This window comes from Motacilla alba, chromosome 12, assembly GCF_015832195.1.
Source record: "Motacilla alba alba isolate MOTALB_02 chromosome 12, Motacilla_alba_V1.0_pri, whole genome shotgun sequence".
NCBI lineage: Eukaryota > Metazoa > Chordata > Aves > Passeriformes > Motacillidae > Motacilla > Motacilla alba.
The window spans coordinates 783,067-802,592 of NC_052027.1; the positions used below are offsets into that span (position 1 = coordinate 783,067).

The following is a 19,526-nucleotide window of genomic DNA, read 5'->3' on the forward strand; positions in this document are numbered from 1 at the left end:
ATCCCTGTCACCTGGGGCTGATCTCCTCCATGGAGGTGTCCACAGCACCCAGGAGTCATCCCTGTCACCTGGGCTGATCTCCATGGAGGTGTCCATAGCACCCAGGAGTCATCCCTGTCACCTGGGCTGATCTCCATGGAGGTGTCCATAGCACCCCAGGGGTCATTCCCATCACCTGGGGGCTGATTTCCAGGGCAGGACAGCTCTCCATGGAGCTGCAGGGGGTGGCACCTCCCAGCCCATCCAGGGACCCCCATCCCTGCTCTGCCCAGCCCAGGGCTCCCTGGCCCCTCCCAACACACGGGTGGGCTTTCTGGGAAACCAGTCACTGGACAAACCACTGCAGAAACTGCGGGGACAAACCAGTACAGAAACCCTGCAGGAACAAACCAGTGCAGAAACTGTGCAGGAACAAACCAGTACAGAAACTGCAGGGACAAACCAGTACAGAAACAGCAGGGACAAACCAGTACAGAAACCCTGAAGGGCCAAACCAGTACAGAAACCCTGAAGGGACCAAACCAGTATGATGACACCAGTGTGTACTCAGTGGGGAATGAGATGAAGCTGTTATGGAAACAATGGTAACACTGCACCGATGCTAAGTGCAGCCAATTGTAAAATAAAAGACTCTAAATGGAGTTAAAGGCTCGTGGTTCTGTGTTTGAAAAGGAGCTGTGTGGGTGTAATAGTGTGGTGCAGTTTGTGAAATAAAAATAAAAATTGATCCACAGTGCAGAGTGCAACATCTTCACCTTGTGTCAGCTCTTAAACCAGAACCTTGCTGGGCTCAGGGACTTGCTTCAGAGTCTAATGCATAGAAATAGGGGTGGAGGTGATAAAAAAATTCCTAATGCATTCATATTATTAATTTATTTTTTTTAAATACAACTAACATGATTATGTGTCGCTTATCGGTTCTGCTTGAGTGTGTTGTAGCAGGGTGCTCTGCCTGGAATGGGGTAAAACAACTCCAGTAAGGCCCTGTCTGCAAAGCTGTCAGTGCTGGATGAAGGGGGGTCACGCTGCTTTTGGGGTGAATAATGCTGAAACCAGCCTGATTCATCAGTCCCAAAGTTAAATATCCCGAGGGGAAGTGAAGATGAGCTTGGATCCAGCTGCATCCCAACTCCTCTCTGAGGAGCTCAGGAGCTGGGGGGTCCCTTCTGCCCCTCGTGATTGAATGGGAGGGTTTCCCTAAAAACTGGGGACTTTGCCTGGGGCTCCCAATCTGCCCAGGACACGCGTGTGTAGCACAGAGTGGTCATGTGTGCATATATGCACACAAAAAGAGATTTATGGATATGGAGGTTCAGCTTCGAGAGAGCCACTAATGCACGCGGGGTCCCTCATTCCCCATCACCCCCTCTCAGCAGCACCATTCCCTCTTTCCACTTCAGTCCCCCCTTCACCAAAATAAAGTCAAAAACAAACCAACAAACCATTTTTTTCCCCATTCATAAAAAACCAAAAGAAAGTCTTTGAGTAAGAAACATTTGTTTGATGGCAATGTACTTATTTAGCCCAACACTAGCTCTGTCCCTGTGCTATGGGAACAGGAAAATGCTGCAGCACCTCTGCCTTCATTATTAGCTGGCCTGGTAATTAGTTTGTTGCTAACGAAGCCTTTACCTGGGTGGAGTTCCATCTGGAGTCAGCTGCAGTTCACTCCAAGGTGTCCCCCCAAGCCATGGCCGTGCAGAGCAGGCAGGCTGTGACACCCAGCTCCTCATCTCCACGAGCCCTGTCGCAGCTGTCACAGCTCCTCCTGACGCTGATTAACTTCATCAGGATAATTGATCAAGTTGTCTGCAGAAAATGGGAGGCTAAACACCTTCCCAGGCTCCATCAGAGCAGGAGCCGTGGTTGCCATGCCGAAGGCGCTGCAGGTGCTGTGCTGCAAAGGGAATGAGTTTCCTCTCACCTCTTGCCTCAACTTTTCCCTTTTCCTGCCCCAGCTCAGCCAGCCTGTGCCTGGCAGATTGACTCTGATTAACTGCTCACGTAATTACCTTCTGGTGTGCTGTTGAACGTAGTGTCCTTCAAAGGCAGCAGGAGCCTCAGCAGCTGACAGCAGCTTTGGAGACATCAAACCCTGACAGGAGTTGGCACTGTGGGACTCCAGCCTGGCTTTCGGGGTGGTTACAGACCTTTAAAATCCTTCCAAGCACTTTTCCCCCTGCAATCGGCCGCCAGCTCCCCCAGGACTTTCTCCAGACCTCGTGCACAAGCCCCTCTGTGCTGGGCTTCTGGATGCCTCACAGCGTCATGAAATAAATGTTAAGTCACCAGGGGGAAGGGGGAGGGAACAACTGAAAAAATATATTTATTGGAGTAAATAAAAAAAAGTTAACCAAAATCCTTTATTGATACATTCTTGGATAATATCACAGGATCGAGAGAATGGAAAGGGAGGGAGGAGGTTGCGGCAAAGATTGGTTTCACTAAATTGGCACATAAGCAGCAAGATTAACGAAATTACTTATTACAAACAGTAGAAAACATACATGCTTCTGTAAGTCCTTATCACACTGGTCAATCATGGTGGGGCATCAACAAAGAAAAACCTCAAGACATGTAAAAGCCATATTCTTTCCTTCAAATATCCTAAGAATCATTGAAATTATTGCAAAATAGTCATATACCTTAAAGAAAAGAACAAAGTAGAACACAAATACAAATATCAAACATAAATTATTAACATGTACCATAAAATACATTACTGGCATGCATTCCAAAGATCAAGACCTCTACTAAAACTCAGCAAAAATCCTTCCTGCTTCCTCTGCAGCCCATCGGAGGTGTGAAGGGGGGGACAAACTTCGCCAGCACAGTTTTTGGTCTTTAAATTCTTTTTTTTGTTTGTTTGTTTGTTTAGTTAAAAAAAATAAGGTATATGGATTGCAGTGATACAAGAATAATAATACAAGTCATGTACACAGGCCTCAGATCCTCAGTTGTCGGTTGGTTTGAGAGGTGCCGAGAGCACAGGGCCTCAATGAAACTGTGCATCCAAAAAACAAACAGTGACCTCGGAACAACATGGATGGCAATATGCAAAAAATCCTCACAAACTGTACAGAGAGTTCAAAAACTTGCAGTCTGGAAGTACATAGAAAGACAGAATTAGCCCCTTAGAGTCCAGAGCAGCCGAGTGCAGCCGGCCCAGGGAGCCGCTCCTGAGGCGCGGCCATGGCGGCCCTGAGGCCATGGCAGTCCCAAGGCTGGAGAGGCCCCAAGGCCATGGCAGCCCCAAGGCCATGGTAGTCCCAAGGCTGGAGAGGCCCCAAGGCCATGGCAGCCCCAAGGCCATGGTAGTCCCAAGGCTGGAGAGGCCCCAAGGCCATGGCGGCCCTGAGGCCACGGCAGTCCCAAGGCCATGGTAGTCCCAAGGCTGGAGAGGCCCCAAGGCCACGGTGGCTCCAAGGTTATGGCGGCCGCAAGGCTGGAAAGGCCCCAAGGCCACGGTGGCCCCAAGGCCACGGCGGCTCCAAGGCCACGGCGGCTCCAAGGCCATGGCAGCCCCAGGGCTGGAGAGGCCCCAAGGCCATGGCGGCCCTGAGCCCTGAGGCCAGGCCAGTGCCGTGCGGAGCCAGCAGCGATGGAGGAGATCCCGGGAGCGGCCTGGAGCCGGGGCTCCTCTCGCCTCCCCCGTGCCCGGTGCCCCGGACCCCGTGCGGGGAGCTCAGCGAGGCGGGTGGGCTCGTGGCCCGTGCCCCATGGCAGCTGGGCCTAGATCACCAGGTTGTTGTAGCTCACGTACTTCTTTTTTGCAGCAGGGCCTGCAAGAGAAGCAGACGGGGGTCAGAGCCCACGGCCGAGCCCTCGGTGGGGCTGGCACTGCACCAGGGGCACTGGGATGGGGACACAGCAGGAATGGGGACGTGCCTGGGATGGGGACACAGCAGGAATGGGGACGTGCCCGGGATGGGGACACAGCAGGACTGGGGATGGCTGGAAATGGGGACGTGCTCAGAATGGAGACACACCAGGAATGGGGACGTGCCCGGGATGGGGACACAGCAGGAATGGGGATGTGCCCGGGATGGGGACACACCAGGACCGGGGATGGCTGGAAATGGGGACGTGCTCAGAATGGAGACACACCAGGAATGGGGACGTGCCTGGGATGGGGACGTGCCCGGGATGGGGATATTCCCGGGATGGGGACACACCAGGAATGGAGATGTGCCTGGGCTGGGGACGTGCCCGGGATGGGGACATGCCCAGGATGGGGATGTGCTGGGAATGGAGACACACTGGGAATGGGGATGTGCTGGGAATGGAGACACACTGGCACTGGGAATGGGGATGTGCTGGGAATAGGGACACACCAGGAATGGGGACGTGCCTGGGATGGGGATGTGCCCGGGATGGGGACAGCCGGTGGCTCCCGACCCCCCGCTCCCACCCGCAGGACTCCGGCAGACGGCTCCCAGGCCAGCCCGAGCTCCAGCTCCAGCTCTGGCTATAAACAGAATTAGCACAGATTGATTTTGTCAGGCTCCCGCAGTCTGGGTGACTGTGCTACTGAGGCACCACAACCAGATCCTATTAAGATTTCTTTTTTACAAAAACTGCAACATTTCCTCCAACTTCTTAACTCTCCTGGGCTAAACTTGGCTTTTCTCATGGATAAAGTGATTCTTATTCAAGTTTTATGACTTCTGAGAATTTTTCAATATGGGGATGAAGGTACCAGCTTTCCTAATTATGACCTTCAAATCCAATCTGTTTGCAAACAGAAGGAAATCAAAGCAGTCAGAACGTTATGAGCGCAGCTACACGCTCCCGTCAGGAAAATCTGCTAATATTTGCAGCTGAACACTAAGCAAAATGTTCTGCAGTACTCTGGCAACACTGACAGATCCAGGACACAGAAATGTGGAATATCCTGAGTGGGAAGGGACCCAGCAGGATCGCCCAGCCCAGCCCTGGCCCTGCACAGACATCCAAATCCCACCCTGGGCATCCCTGGCAGCCCATTCCCTGGGGAGCCTGGGCAGTGCCAGCACCCTCTGGGGGAAAACCTTTCACAATATCCAGCCTAAACTCCACAGAGACCAAAAAAGATCCCGGATTTCCAGTTATCCCAGTTTGCTAAACCACTGAAGTCTAAATCTCACAGTCTTTGGGAGAATTTGGCATAACTTAAGCAGTTTGCTGAATATTTCCAGCTAAGCTGGGGCAGACTCCACTCACACTTTGGATATGTTTTTAATGTGTTGTGCTTCATTTTAAAACTTTTTCAGGAAGATTTAAAGACACTGTGGAAGGAGAGGCGAGAACAACAACTGGATTTGTTCTGCAAATGTGCTTTTCAAACTTCACTGGGTTTGGGCCTCCCAAAACAGCCCCAAACAGGACATGGCTCCCACATGGCTCCCACTGGGCTCTGTGTGTCCCCCCAGCATCCCATGATCTCTGCCAGCCCTGAACACCCCATGATCTCTGCCAGCCCCCCAAGCTCCCCTGAGCCCTCGGAGACCAGACACAGCTCCCTCCGCTCCCCAGCCAGGCCGTGGTGTCCCCCTGAGGGTGTCCCCCGGGCAGCAGTGTCACCAGCCAGACATCACTGCTGGCTTTTCAGAAACACTTGCTCTGCCGTGCCCCAGCAACTCAGACTATTTTGAGTGCAGTGCACAGAGTGCCCTGGAGTATACTGAAATACTGAAATATCAGTATTTCCCATGGTGTTCACCGGTTCACTGACAAAGACAGGATTTTAGCCCCAGGTACTTCCAAGATGGACATGTAGGAACCTCACGTGGAGCTGCAGCCCTGGGCAATGTTATCCCGAAACCCTCACTCAGCTCTTTCCTCATGCTCCAGACAGGAGTCAGTGCTGTCTGTTCAGTCAAGGACTGATCCCACAGAGGGCTGATCATCTTCAGCTCCCATTAACTCCTCCTGCACACGAAGGTGTCCAGCATCTGCCAGGATAAAACTCATTATCCACCAAGGCTACACTACAAATATCCAATAAACTGGGGAACGCTATTAAACGCTGAAGGAGGGTAAAATGAGCCTGGGAAAAGAATGTCATCATGCAACAGGTTGCAAAGTAATTCCATGTATTATTTTGTGATGTACTTCAGCTTTACCCATTACATGCTCCGATTTCAAGGAGCAGCAGCGTTTCTGTGACAGATTTAGATGCTCCCACTGTGAGTTCAGAGCGTGCCTCCCCGGGTATTACTGGGCCCCCAGCAGAACCAGTCATTCTGCTGATGAGTTTTGTCACCAGTTCAGCCCCAGCACTCCTTTCTCACTTCCAACAGGACAAGGAACCACCGGTGCCAAAGGGATGGAGCCAAGGAACGCTGTGGATGCCTGGGTGGGCTCTGAGACAGTGCCGCAATCCTTGGCACGGCCCTGCCTCGCCAGGATAATGGAGCTGACAAAAGCATCATCCATAATTCAGATGAAATGATCAATAAAAGTGGGGTTATTTTCAGAGAGGAAAGACAATCTCCCTTGTTTAAAGGCTGTTAGGCCGGGGGGGGATCATGTCCCTGATGGCTCTGCTGCGTTTCCCCACTCTGCTCCTGCACTAACTGCAGCAATCTGCAGCTCTGTGCAGCTTCCAGACACATCCTGAGCCTGGGCAGCTCAGGAGAGAGACAGTCTGCCTCCATCACGAGCCTCTCCCGAGTCACAGCTCATCATTAGCACTGGCAATTAGCACCAGGTATGGATCTGATTTTCCTCAAAGAAATTAATTTACATGAAAATGGGGGGCGCTAATGAAACATCCGCGCTGCCGTGCTCTAATGCAGCAGCCAGCGCTCCTTACAGGACACAGACACAGATCCCACACGCTCCGCTGCTGTTCTGCTGAAGGGCGACGGCTCCGACAGCGAGCACAGCTCGGCCTCTCGCGAGCAGCCTATCCGTGTTAATTAACACACGCGTAATTACGGCAGCCTTGCTGGCCGCTGGTTCGGGTGGGCTGGCAGCGAGCCCGGAGCAGCATCTGCGCCGCCGGGACATCCCCTGGCCATTGCCGGGACATCCCCTGGCCATTACCGGGACATCCCCTGGCCATTGCCGGGACATCCCCTGGGCATTGCCGGGACATCCCCTGGCCATTGCCGGGACATCCCCTGGGCATTACCGGGACATCCCCTGGGCATTGCCGGGACATCCCCTGGGCATTGCCGGCACCGCCGGGCTCGCCCCCGGTTCCCGGTGCCCGCAGCCGGGTAGGAAGGGAACACCCCGGCTCCTGCCTGCTGGCAAACAAAGCTGCCCCCGAGGCATCGCACCGTGTGACTGCCCTGGGGGAAAAGGGACACCTTTCACAAGAGCCTTCGGCACCTCCAGAAGAGGTTTCCTGTCGCAGTTAGAGACGAGCGCCCTTTCCTGCTAATTTGCCGCTAATTAGTGGCGAAGAGTGGCAATGCCAATGGAAGGAACGAGCAGGAGGGACAGCTGCGGGACACAGGCGTGCACAGCCAGGACCTGTGCACAGCCAGGACCTGTGGCACAGGCGCCACTCAGGCACAGGTGACCCCACAGAGGCACAGAAACACCGGGGCTGGAAAAACCTCCGAGATCAGCGAGCCCGACCTTCAGCTGGCACCACCACAGCTGGCACTGAGAGCCACAGCCACAGAACCTGGCACTGAGAGCCACAGCCACCATCCCTGAGGGCCACAGCCAGCACAGCTGGCACTGAGGGCCACAGCCACAGAACCTGGCACTGAGAGCCACAGCCACCATCCCTGAGGGCCACAGCCAGCACAGCTGGCACACAGGGCCACAGCCACCATCCCTGGCACTGAGAGCCACAGCCACCACAGCTGGCACTGAGGGCCACAGCCACCACAGCTGGCACTGAGAGCCACAGCCACCACAACTGGCACTGAGGGCCACAGCCACAGAACCTGGCACTGAGAGCCACAGCCACCACAACTGGCACTGAGGGCCACAGCCACCACAGCTGGCACTGAGGGCCACAGCCACCACAGCTGGCACTGAGAGCCACAGCCACCACAACTGGCACTGAGGGCCACAGCCACAGAACCTGGCACTGAGAGCCACAGCCACCATCCCTGAGGGCCACAGCCAGCACAGCTGGCACACAGGGCCACAGCCACCATCCCTGGCACTGAGAGCCACAGCCACCACAGCTGGCACTGAGAGCCACAGCAATTCCACCTGGCACTGAGGGCCACAGAACCTGGCACTGAGGGCCACAGCCACAGAACCTGGCACAGGGCCACAGCCACCACAGCTGGCACACAGGGCACCTCGGCTGGTTTTTGGAACAGCCCCAGGGACGGGCACTCCACTCTCCCTGACCCCTCTCTCAGTGAGGAAGTTTTTCCTGGTTCCTGAGCTGAATCTCCCCTGGCACAGCCTGAGGCAGGTGCCCCTGGCTGTGTCACAGCTGCCTGGCAGAAGTGCCCCTGCCATCACCCACAGCTGCAGCAACACCACCCTGACGGGGACAGCCCCCAGAGCTGCAGGTGACACCAAACACTGCTCCTTGGAGCACAGGAATTCATTCCTTCCCAGCAGTGGGGGCACTGAGAGCCTACACCCACCCCTTCCAGAAGTGAGTAGCAGGATGGGGAACAGCTGCATCTCCGCGCCAGGAACGCATCAAAAACAAATACACAGAAGCAAAAATCCTCTTTGGACTTATGAGTTTCATCACTTGACTGCTTTTCATTATCTTGGGCACAGGTCACAGAGAAAGGAGCTCCCACGGCACCCCAGAGCAAGGCAGAGCTGTCAATACTGACTCAGAGCGAGATGTAATCACTTGCACTTCAATTTTATGCACATTTGTAACCTCTTCCATGCTTAAAGAGCAAAGATTTACAGTGCAAGAAATGAATTTTATTGCAGCCCCCAGGCATCCCAAGCTATCAAACACATGAAACATCATCTCAGCATTCCCAGCTCCGAGCAGGGACGGACATGGGGATGGCTCCGAGCCTGGAACTCCTGCTCTGATTCCCTCTGCAGTCACTGGGGCAGATAATTCTCAGCTCCTCTCTTTCATTTCCTTAATTCTGGCTTAGCAACCCATATCATTTGTGCCAGGCAGAGCAGAGGCTGATTATTAAATCCTACTTCTAGTCCATCTAAAAGCAAAATGGAGCTCCGTGGCTTTCCCTCGATCTCTGCCAGAAAGACAGAGCTCTCCCCATGCTCTGCTGCCTTTAAATTGGGGAATTTAGATGAGAGCGAGATGAAAGCAACAGGCCTAAATGATTCTACATGCTTGCCCAAACCCCAACAAATGGAATGAAGCTTGGAGAAAATAATTTGAAATTTGGTATCTAAATGTAAATGGATTGTTCTTTCACATTTTGACATCTCTCTTGTTGTGCTGCCACAGTGTTCTGGCACCTTACCAGGTGTCTCAGTGGCTGCACTGCACAGAGCCATTGCACTGCCTGTGCTGCTGGGTCCCTCCAGCCTGGCCCTGAGGCTCTGATAGGAGCCATGGAGCATCCCGTTTGAATACCAGCATGCAAGTCAATTAAATAACAAATATAACATTAGGAGAGGTGTGCTCCTCCCTAAGGGCTCTGCAGGCTTCTCCTGTGAATTCTGTGCTCAGCTCCCCTGGCACTCCTGGTGCAGCAGCACAGCCAGGAGCAGCACTGGCATTCTGGTGTGGGACATTCCTCAGCACATCCCAGGCAGCACCAGGCAGGGCAGGGTGCTAAAAACATTCCTGCTGCTTCCTGACTGCAGATTTTCTGGGACACAACCGCTCGGGGGGCAGCTGGTGATGAGCTGGGCAGGGCTGGATGTGCCAGCCACAGGACAGGCTCAGGTGCCACAATGCTCAGGTGATACCATCAGGGAGTCACTGAATTGTTGGAAAAGTCCTCCAACCATCGAGTCCAACCCTTCCCCAGCTCTGCCAAGGCCACCACTGCCCCACGTCCCCAAGTGCCACATCCACAGGGCTTTGAAACCCCCAGGGATGGGGACTCCACCCCTGCCCTGGGCAGCTGTGCCAGGCCTGGACAGCCCTTTCAGGGAAGAAATCTTCGCTGAGATCCAACCTAAACCTCCCCTCGTGCAACTCAAGGCCATTCTGTCTCGTGCTGTGACAAGTGCTCTCTGACCATCCCTGCATCCCTTCTGATGGGCACGGCCTTTGGGTTCTCCAGCAGGATAACTGGGGGGATTGTCCTTGGGAACCTCTGGAAACCCCAAAGCTGGCCAAGACTGTCAGGGCAGCACCAGGAGCAGGAGCAGAGAGCCAGAGCACCCTGCTCTGCACACCCTGGATAGCCTGGGTGTGCCTGCCTCACCTCGGGGTGTTCATTATTAATTGATAATGAAATCGTTACTTCAGCTCGTTAGAATAATGATGTTTATGCATGTGCATGCAAATGCCATGCTCAGAGCAGGGCTGGGCAGTGCTGCAGGAGTTTTTCCATCCGAGGAGCCCTCTCCTGTCTCTCATTTTACACAGATTCCACTCCTCAGTTCCTCATATTCTATCCAGAGCTACGTTTTACATTTAGGGCTCCCTTATTATTGTCCCTTTTAGGCACAGCCATTTCCCCTGCCTGTCACAGAGCCCCTGAGCACAGCCAGCCTGCAGGCCACAGAGAGTGAGTGACAGCACCCTGGGAGTGAGCCTGAGCTCAGGGGGCTGCCAGAATCCCACACGGAGCAGTGGGACGAGGAGCAATTACAAATATTCAACACCCCGGGTTCCTTTAATGAGCAGTGCTTGGAAGTTCCCAGAAGGATTTCATGGGAGGGAAGAGCCCGAGCTCGCCAGCTCCCCAGGGCACGTGGGGTTTGAGGAAGGCTTTTTGTACAAAAGTCTGCTTGAGCCTCCAGAGCTTTCAGTAGCAGCAGCTCTCGGGTGTGTGGTTTTAATTCCTCAGGTTTGGTTACAATGGGAGAGCTGGGAACGCACCCGAGAGGAAGAGCAATAAAAGCACTTCTTGGATAAGATAATGGCATAATAACAGCATCAATGCAGGTCAAAGTGGCAATGATCTGACCCTCTTAGAGCCTAAGGCAGCGTGGGAGGGTTTGAGTACTAGAGTGTTTGCTTTGGTGTCCTGCAATGTGCTGGATGAGCCCAACCTGCTGGTGAACTCCTCTGTCCACAGGGGAAGGAACCTTAGCTCAGACATCACAGGGACAGCAGTTCCATCAGACCCACCCTGCACTGCAGCACAGAGCCAGACAGCTCTGACTTTGTCTCCGGGAGAATGATTCCTGTTCATTCCAGGGAAGCAGGCTTCCCCAGGGAATCCCAGAAAGCACGGCAAGCTCCTCGTGCCCATCACCCCCTCGCCCAGAATGATGTCCAGGTTGTTCTGTGCAGTCCCTGTGCACAGGGCACCTCTCTGGAAAGAGGCAAGAAGGAATGGACTGTTGGAAAGCTGGGCATGTTTTCCTCTGTGTACAGAGAAATAATGGACTTGGGCTCACGCACAGAGGGGACACAGACAGAGCTGCTGTGCTGGAAGGCTTTTCCTAATGCCACTTCCCTGACACTGCTCTCTGGACAGCAAATTCCAGCTGTCAACAAAGACCAGCAAGAAGAAATCCTATGGAGCATAGCACAAGACATGCAGTTCCTATTTTCAGGACAGTGCAGTGGTGAACTGCCAGTTACCTCCAGCCCTCCAGCCTGGAGAGGGATTGCAACCCACGGAAATCCCACTGAACTCCTGCTCGAGACAAGGGCAAAGCAGCACCTGGGGATGTCAGCACTGCCAGCCCCAAAAATTTACAGTGAAGTATAAACCAGAAAGGTAATGACTTCTTCTGCTGCCTCTGACACAATTTCCCTCTTGGACCAGGGAGCATTTTGGGTTTGTTGGGGTTTTCCTGCACTGGGCAGTAAGCTCAGACCCGGGGCCAGCTGCCCTTCCTGGGCAAAACACATCCCTGAGGAATGTCACCAAACTCCCACGGCCTCTGGCAGGAGCCATCCTGTGGCAAGGGCTAAACTCTGCTCCTGTGAAGGACAGATGTGTGCCTGCATTAATTCCCAGGGGCTGTGACCAGGGGTGGGGTCACGCTGGGATGTCCCCAGACACCAGGCTGTGGAGTGCTCCGGTTTGTCCTTGGCCAGAGGTGGCACTGGCCACGTGTGAGCCACTCACCAGGCCAGTGCCAGCTCTGTGCACACAAGCACATCATCTATCTCTCTGGGCTGGTTCCTCTGCCAGCCTCAATGAGCTGCTCCTGCCGAGCTGCAGGGCAGATCTGCAGTGCCTGTGCTGACAGACCCTGCTCCAGCTCCCAGGCTGGGCTCAGGGCTCAGGGATCAGCTCCTCCTGCCTCCCCTCTGCCTCGAGGGGTTACCAGGGGGGACCTCGGGAGATCAGTGCAGAGATGAACCTCCCACCGAGTCACACCAACACAAATGGTGTTGAGTCACACAACAGAGCCAGGCTGTTCATGGCCTGAAAACTCTGCAGGGCTTTGCCAGGAACAGAACTGTGGGATTGAGATTTTGAGTCAGGAAATAAGACTGATAGAGGAGGATTAGTTGTACCCTTCCAAATAAAAGCTAAAATCAACAAAGCACGGCACTGCTGAAGAACATCCATCTCAGGCACCTCTGGCTGTCTCCCTGTCTCCTGTTTGGCTGCATCTCTCCCCATCTCCTCCTTGTCTGTGCTTCAGATAAGAACTTCAGTGTCAGGGGAAGCTTGAGACTATCTGCCCCATCAGGATCAGGGGATGCACGGCAGGAAGGCTGATCACCACCTCCAGCCCTGAAGGATTGCAGAGGGGCCCAGGCAGAGCTGTGCCTGTGCTCTCCCAGGACATGGGGGGACAGAAGTCCTGTCCCAGGCAGAGCTGTGCTTGTGCTCTCCCAGGACACGGGGGGACAGAAGTCCTGTCCCAGGCAGAGCTGTGCTTGTGCTCTCCCAGGACATGGGGGACAGAAATCCTGCTCCGAGTGGAGGAGGACGTGGGGATGGACCCAGGGGACAAAGGAGTCACTGCACAATCCTCACACCAATCCATCCCCAGAGCCTCACCTGCACCAGGTCACGTGGAGCTGGAAAGGTGCACAGGATCTTAGGAAATGTGTTTCCAAATGTTTATGAGATTATGGCAGGGAAGAAACAAACCCAACTCATATTCCTTAATTGGAGCCAGCGGTACAGAAAACCTGCTAATTCCAACTCCATTTCTACTGCTGCTGTGTGAATGCTGTGGACTGCAAAGATAACAAATGGAAGCAAATTATTTTCACCTGCTTAAAACAAAGTCATTAACAGCACTTTGGTTATCTTACCTGGAAAGCCAGGCTCTGCAGAGAGCTGTTAGAGCCAAGTGTGAAAACAGTTTGCATGAAACATAATTAAAATTATGACCTGAGCGATGGCTGAAACATCCCCAAGGAGGCCTGGAGTCAGAGCTGTTGGAAAACAATTCACCTCTGCCTCCTGACTGTGTTGCTGAACTGGCTCCAGGGCGTCCCCAGTGCCTCGTCCCCAACCCCTGGGCACAACCAGGGCTCCGTGGCTGCCCTGCCCTCCAGCACTGCTGTGACCTGCTCCAGCACATCTTTATTTCTCCTGCCATCCTGGGAGCTGTTGTGGGCTTCATCACCCTCGCAGGGAACAATTCCTTCCCAGTACCCCAGCTCACCCTGCCCTCTTGCAGTGGGAAGCCATTCCCCCCGTCCTGTCCCTCCAGCCCCTGGGAATATTCTCTCTCCACCTTTCCTGCCAGCCCCTCCAGGCTCCAGGAGGCCACAATTAGGTCACCCTGGAGCTTCTCTTCAGCACTCCCAGCTCTCCCAACCCTTCCATGGTTGTACAGTAATCACACAAGCAATATTTTCTTACTCACCCCCAGGAACTCCTCTCCCTTCCTGCCAGCTGGCCTGCTCCAGCTCCTTGGCAAAGAGTTGCAAGGAACAAACATCTTAACAGGAAAATCAAGAATGTTCATGAGGTGCAGAGAGACTCAATTCACTGGAAAATGTATTCCTGGTGTACAGCTCTGTTACACGGTGTCTGACAAAATGACACTCTGAGCTGCGCTGGTAAACAGCCCAATTTTGCTGCAATCAACATTTAATTTTTTAGCAGAAAGTCTTGATTTCAAATACCCTGGAAATGTTTAACAGCTGATATTAATAAGAGCCCAGATTTAATGCAGGGCTCTTTATCCCGGGGACACGATAAGCATCGTGACAAGTGGTGTAACTATGGCAACTTTATCTTTCCTGTTTCTTTTAGCCCTGAACAGCAAGAACAGGCACCTCAGTGGATGCAGTGCCAGACTGCTCCCAGCCCAGAGCCAGAGCTCTGGGCCACTGAGGAGAAACTCAGCCAAACCTCACACCCCGGGCCCGGGCTGCCCTCCTTCCCTCTTCCCTGTCCCCACGGTGTGCTTCATGGGCATTTACGGGTGTTTCACTAACTCCCTTCCTTGTTCTTGCATTTTCCCCTATGGCTGGAAAAGAACCCCGCCTTTGCTCCCTGCTGTCAGAGGCCAAACAACCTCAGCCCGAAGTCCAAACACCTCTTTGGAGGGCCAGATTCCTCCAATGAACGCCACACCTCTCTGGGCAATGCCACATTTCCTTCCCTGAGGGCAGCAAAGAGAAAGATGCTCTCCAGAGCTGCTGGGTGTGACAGCAGTGCCTGGGAGAGAGGGGCACCCGAAACCCCAACTTCTGCTGGCTTGGATTTGCTGCTGCTTCCTGGCCCCCAGAAGCCAAACCAAGGCAGCACAAATCTGTTCTGCCTGCACTCTGAGACAGCACAGCCCAAGAGCTCCCTCAGCCCAGCTCTGCTGCCAGAGAGAGAGCAGGGCTGTGCCTCGGCAGGAACTGAGATTTTTTTGCTGTTCCTACACAACCTGAGCAGTTTTCTCCACACTTGCAATCACGCCCACCAGAAACTCCCTGGGTTTGTGTGTTTGAGAAATTAATTTTGCTGCAATATTGCTCGGGGTTTGTTCTCCTTTTCACCCCATCATTATGAGAATTTCCTTTTTGAAATCACTTGCCAATTTTTCAGTAGATCTATGAAAAATTTTCAATAGATCTATGAAGAAAATGGCCCTTGCAGCCTCTGGTTCTGCTTCTGCTGCTGCTGCTGGGAGCTCTTTGCAGCTGTGAGCTGCTCCCCAAAGCTGGGTTCCAGTGAGTTCAGGGCTTCAGGGGGATGGAGGTGAGGCTGAGAAGTCAGACCTGATCTGCAGCTCCTTTCCTGAGGCACATCCCCAGCAGGGAGGGCATGGGAGGGAGCCTTGCAGGGAGCTGAGGCAGCACGGGCTGAGCCCTGACATTTGCCCTGCCTGGGAGAAAGGGAGGCTTTCGAAATCCATGGCAGATGGGAGAGCCAAAAGCTGTGTCTTTTCCCTGATATTACAATTTATAGATTTGACAGACTCTCCCTCAGAGCATGTAAGGAGTGATAAATTAGTCAGAGGCAGAACTCAGAGCTACTGAGAGTTTGTTAAGCAAAGAAGTGAGAGGGACTGCTCTGTGAGGTGCAGCTGTAGCTGCTCACTCCTCACCACGATTTCCCAGGGAAAAAAGACCACATAAGAAGACAGAAAATGTGGAATGAACACTGAATACTTACACACCAACTAATCCTAATTTGTGCTCCCAGACATCCATCTACTACACAGCTTTTAATATCCCAGGCACTTCTAGCTGTGAGTGTGTTTTTATTCACACATCAGACTCGAAGGTGATGGTTTAAGTGCCCTCAGAATTTCAATTTTAAAAAAGGAAACAGTCTGACACTTCCCTGCACATTACAATCTTGTATTGTGTAAAGTCATGAAAGGTGTGAGACAGTCTGCAGATAATTAATATGGGAGCTGGCAATATATGAGTGTACCACCAAAAGTAATTATTTTAGATGTAAAACAGAAAGCAACATGATCCCCAGATGTTCAGACAGGAGGGAATGTTCTCTCTGAGGGCTGGAGCCCCTCTGCAGCCAGGCTGGGAGAGCTGGGGGGGCTCACCTGGAGAGGAGCAGCTCCAGGGAGAGCTCAGAGCCCTTCCAGGGCCTGGAGGGGCTCCAGGAGAGCTGCAGAGGGTCTGGGGACAAGGATGGAGGGACAGGACACAGGGAATGGCTCCCACTGCCAGGGGACCTGGATGGCATCTTGGGAATTAGGAATTGTTCCCTGGGAGGGTGGGCAGCCCTGGCACAGGTGCCCAGAGCAGCTGGGGCTGCCCCTGGATCCCTGGCAGTGCCCAAGGCCAGGATGCACCTCCATGCAATACTTCTAACTAAGCCCATCACCATTAGAAGGAATTTGTGATGTTTAGTTTTCCAGTCAGCTGTTCCAGAAGCAAAATAGATGCAGTGAAGGGCTGTCAGAGTCTTTCAGTTATCAATTTTGAGTGCAAATTCTCATTTCTTAGCAGCCTCCACTGAACAGAAAATCCCTCAAGTGAGGTTAAACATGGAGTATTTTCTCAGGCTGAAACTGGCCAGATTTAAAACAAAAATGACACTTCAATCCAGCAAATAATTATTCCATAGCACACACTGGAGGCTGATGAGCTGCAGAGCATCTCACAGCTCGGACCCAGAGCCCTCAAAGAGCTGACTGTCCCCCAGGGCCACCTGCCTGTCCCCAGGTGTGGCCACCGGGCTGCTCCTGGCCTGGGGCACCCCTGGGCTCCCAGGGCTGTGAGCAGGAGGAGGACAGGCACGGAGCATTGGGGGGTACCTGAACCATTTCCCCCTTCCAACACCCAGCCCAGGTCAGTCTGAGACCACGTCAGGACTGCTCTCACAACAGCTCCATACACAGGAACCCAGTAACTGCACTTCTCCTCCAGGAGAGCCGTGCCCACAGCAGGCAGGGACTCCAGAGTGCTGCTGCACAGGCTGTGCCAGCCCTGGCAGTGCCCTGGCTCCCAGTGCTCTGGAATCAGCACTGCCTGGTGCCAGTGTCCAGCCTTCCCAAACCCTGGAATCGATCAGCACTCCATGGTGTCAGTGTCCAGCCCCCCCAGCCCCTGGCTCAGCCCCTGGCCATGCCCATGCCCACCCCCTGCAGGACCTGCTGGGGCTGCACTCCCTGCCCCAAGCCGTGCCCGAGGCCAGCCTGGCACACCCAGCAGGAATGCCAGCGGAATGCAGAGGCCAAGGCTCTGCCAGCACCCTCCTGGTGCCCTGGCAGCCCCAGGCCAGGGGGGCAGTGCCAGTGCTGCAGGCACCCCCTGCAGCCCCAGCTGCGACCCTGCAGCTCTGCAGAGGCCTCAGCTGCTGGCTTGCCTTGCTCACTGATGGACAATTCCCTCACACAGCTACCACGAGGAGTTTTTCAAGCCTGGTATTTCCATCAGCCTCAAGAGCAGAGAAGCCCTATTTGTCACTCCCAGGAAACAATTTAGAGCCTTTCAAACCCATCTCCCTGTGCATCACAAGCAGAAATTGATACAGTCACGTCAGGGCTCACTCTGTTCATTCCTACTACAAACACCTTACCAGCAAAACAAGTGTCAATTTACAAGCAGGCTGATGTTTTCCTGCTAGCCCGGCTTTGTTTTTAATACACTGCATTGTTTCATGCTGCTTGTTGTTTTGTATTCCTGGGAGAACAAATCAAAGCAGCAGCCAGGGCTGCAGGAGCTGGAGCAGCAGTGCTGGGGCAGAGATGGAAGCCAGCCTGGAGCAGAGGAGCACTGGCAGGACCAGCACAAGCCCAAAGCCTCCCTGGGCTTGGGATGAAAAGCATTTCCAAAGCTTTTCTGGACCAAATTTTAAAATCTGCTTAAAGAATCTGAGTGGCCAGTTGCTTTTTATAGGACTTGGATGACAGAGTTATTTGTGTGCCTTTGCAGACAGCAATTCCTTACATTATTTCCATTATTACACAGAAATAAACTGATTTTACAATCTGAGCTCCCAATTATTTTTTGTGCCATTGGAAAAAAAAAAGTTTTCTTTAACAAAACAATTTCTCCTGAGATTTAGGTGTCTTCCATCTCTCCCTTTCTCATCTCCTTCCTTTAGCAATCTCATCTTCACAGAGCTGCCCTTTCCCTCTCCTCTTTCATTCGCAGGATTGCTTTGAGTGGTCCCTCGTCCTCCTGGCTGCTTTGTCCCATTTCCCCAGCCCAGCCCTGCCCTTGGATGCTCCGGGTCATCCCGGGGCTCTCCGAGAGCTTCAGCCTCCCGTCCTCTCTGCCTGAGCTGGGACTTGGCATAATGGCCCTGATTCAGATACAATAAAAACCAATTTGAGCTCTCGGGAGGACTGAATTGATGCTGGAGCTGGGGCAATTTACACCGGCCAGAGATATTGGTAATTTCTTTTCCTGTGACTCAGAGACTCAATTCAAGCAGCATTCCAACCTTTGCTGATAGAAGTTCTCACCTATTAGGGCCGGCTAAACATTCTGCAGGCTGAATACAGTGATTTCCGGGCCCTCAGTGAACTGCAGCACAGCAACCAGGTCAGGTACCAGCTTTGGTACCTGGGCAAAGCCCCTGAGCACACAGGGAACTGGGAGGATACTTATTAATGGCTAGCAATCATTTCTGTCCGTATCAAAGGCTTCCTGACTCCGTGTCCCTGGGAAAGCAGGAATTCCTGGCTGATGCAGCCACAAATACCAAAGGAGCTCACACATCACCAGATCACCACAACACGCAGGAAAAGCCAGCCCTCAAAAATTGTTCACCTCGTGGTTCCACCAAGTCAGTGGTCACTGGGCTGGCCCTGGGGAAAAGCAGCTTTTCAGCCTTTTGGGGCCATTCACAGCTTTGGAGGAGGGAGGGCTGGCCACACCGGGCTAAGGTTCTCTCTTTGCTGCAGCCCTGTGGCTGGGGGGGTGCTGGGGAGGACTCAGAAAACACTGCCTTAGCTGTCAGATCTGGGGGCCAGATCTCACTTTCAGTCATTTGTTTGTCCGTTTTTACACAAATATTCCATCCTCAAAGGCTTTATCGGGTCCAGCTCCAGTGGTGGGAAGGAGGAGACCTCTCAGAGCTGTACCACCCATGTCAGGGTCTCCCCTTTCCCAGGCAAACCCCCCGGCAGCTTTTGGTAACGGGTTTGTGAACAATTTTTAAGTTAGATATCTTTTTAACACAGCTGCACCAATGAACATTTCTCATATAATTACGTATATAATAAAAATAGTCACAATAATCATAATCACCATCATAATTTGAGAATAAAATAAGAAAAGCTGGGTTTTCCTTACCTTTTTGGAAAGCAGGCAAAAGCTATACAGTAGGTGGAAGAGTGTACCAAGTAACAGACTTTTGAACACTCTTTCTTACTGGTGGTATAGAGTCTACAGGGAAAGTAAATACATTGAGTGTAGGATGGGTCTGGGCACAAGGAACACTCACTGCCCTGCCACGAGTCCCTGGCACTCATCTGACTCCCCCTGGGGCACCAGCACAGGAAATCAGCCCTGGAGCACCAAACCAGCCAGGCCAGGGAGCCCAGGTACCTCCAGCCTCGGGAGCTGCTCTCAGGAGGGCAGGGCTGGCTGAGCAGGCTTTTCCCTGCTCTCCCCTGAACCCGCCTGGGTTTTGGCTGCACTTTCAGACCCCCTG

At 53.2% G+C, this 19,526-nt stretch overlaps 1 long non-coding RNA gene across 2 annotated transcripts; it reads right to left on the minus strand.

Moving 5' to 3' along the window:
• Nucleotides 1-2,297: 2,297 nt before the first annotated feature.
• On the minus strand, nucleotides 2,298-19,520 carry LOC119706236. 2 transcript variants are annotated; one of them, XR_005258460.1, is made up of 3 exons: nucleotides 19,166-19,520; nucleotides 12,999-13,180; nucleotides 2,298-3,782 (listed from the first exon to the last, which is right to left on the minus strand). It is a non-coding gene; the product is annotated as an uncharacterized LOC119706236 (long non-coding RNA). The 2 variants fall into 2 exon arrangements; XR_005258461.1 differs by lacking the exon at nucleotides 19,166-19,520 and adding an exon at nucleotides 13,819-15,135.
• Nucleotides 19,521-19,526: the final 6 nt, after the last annotated feature.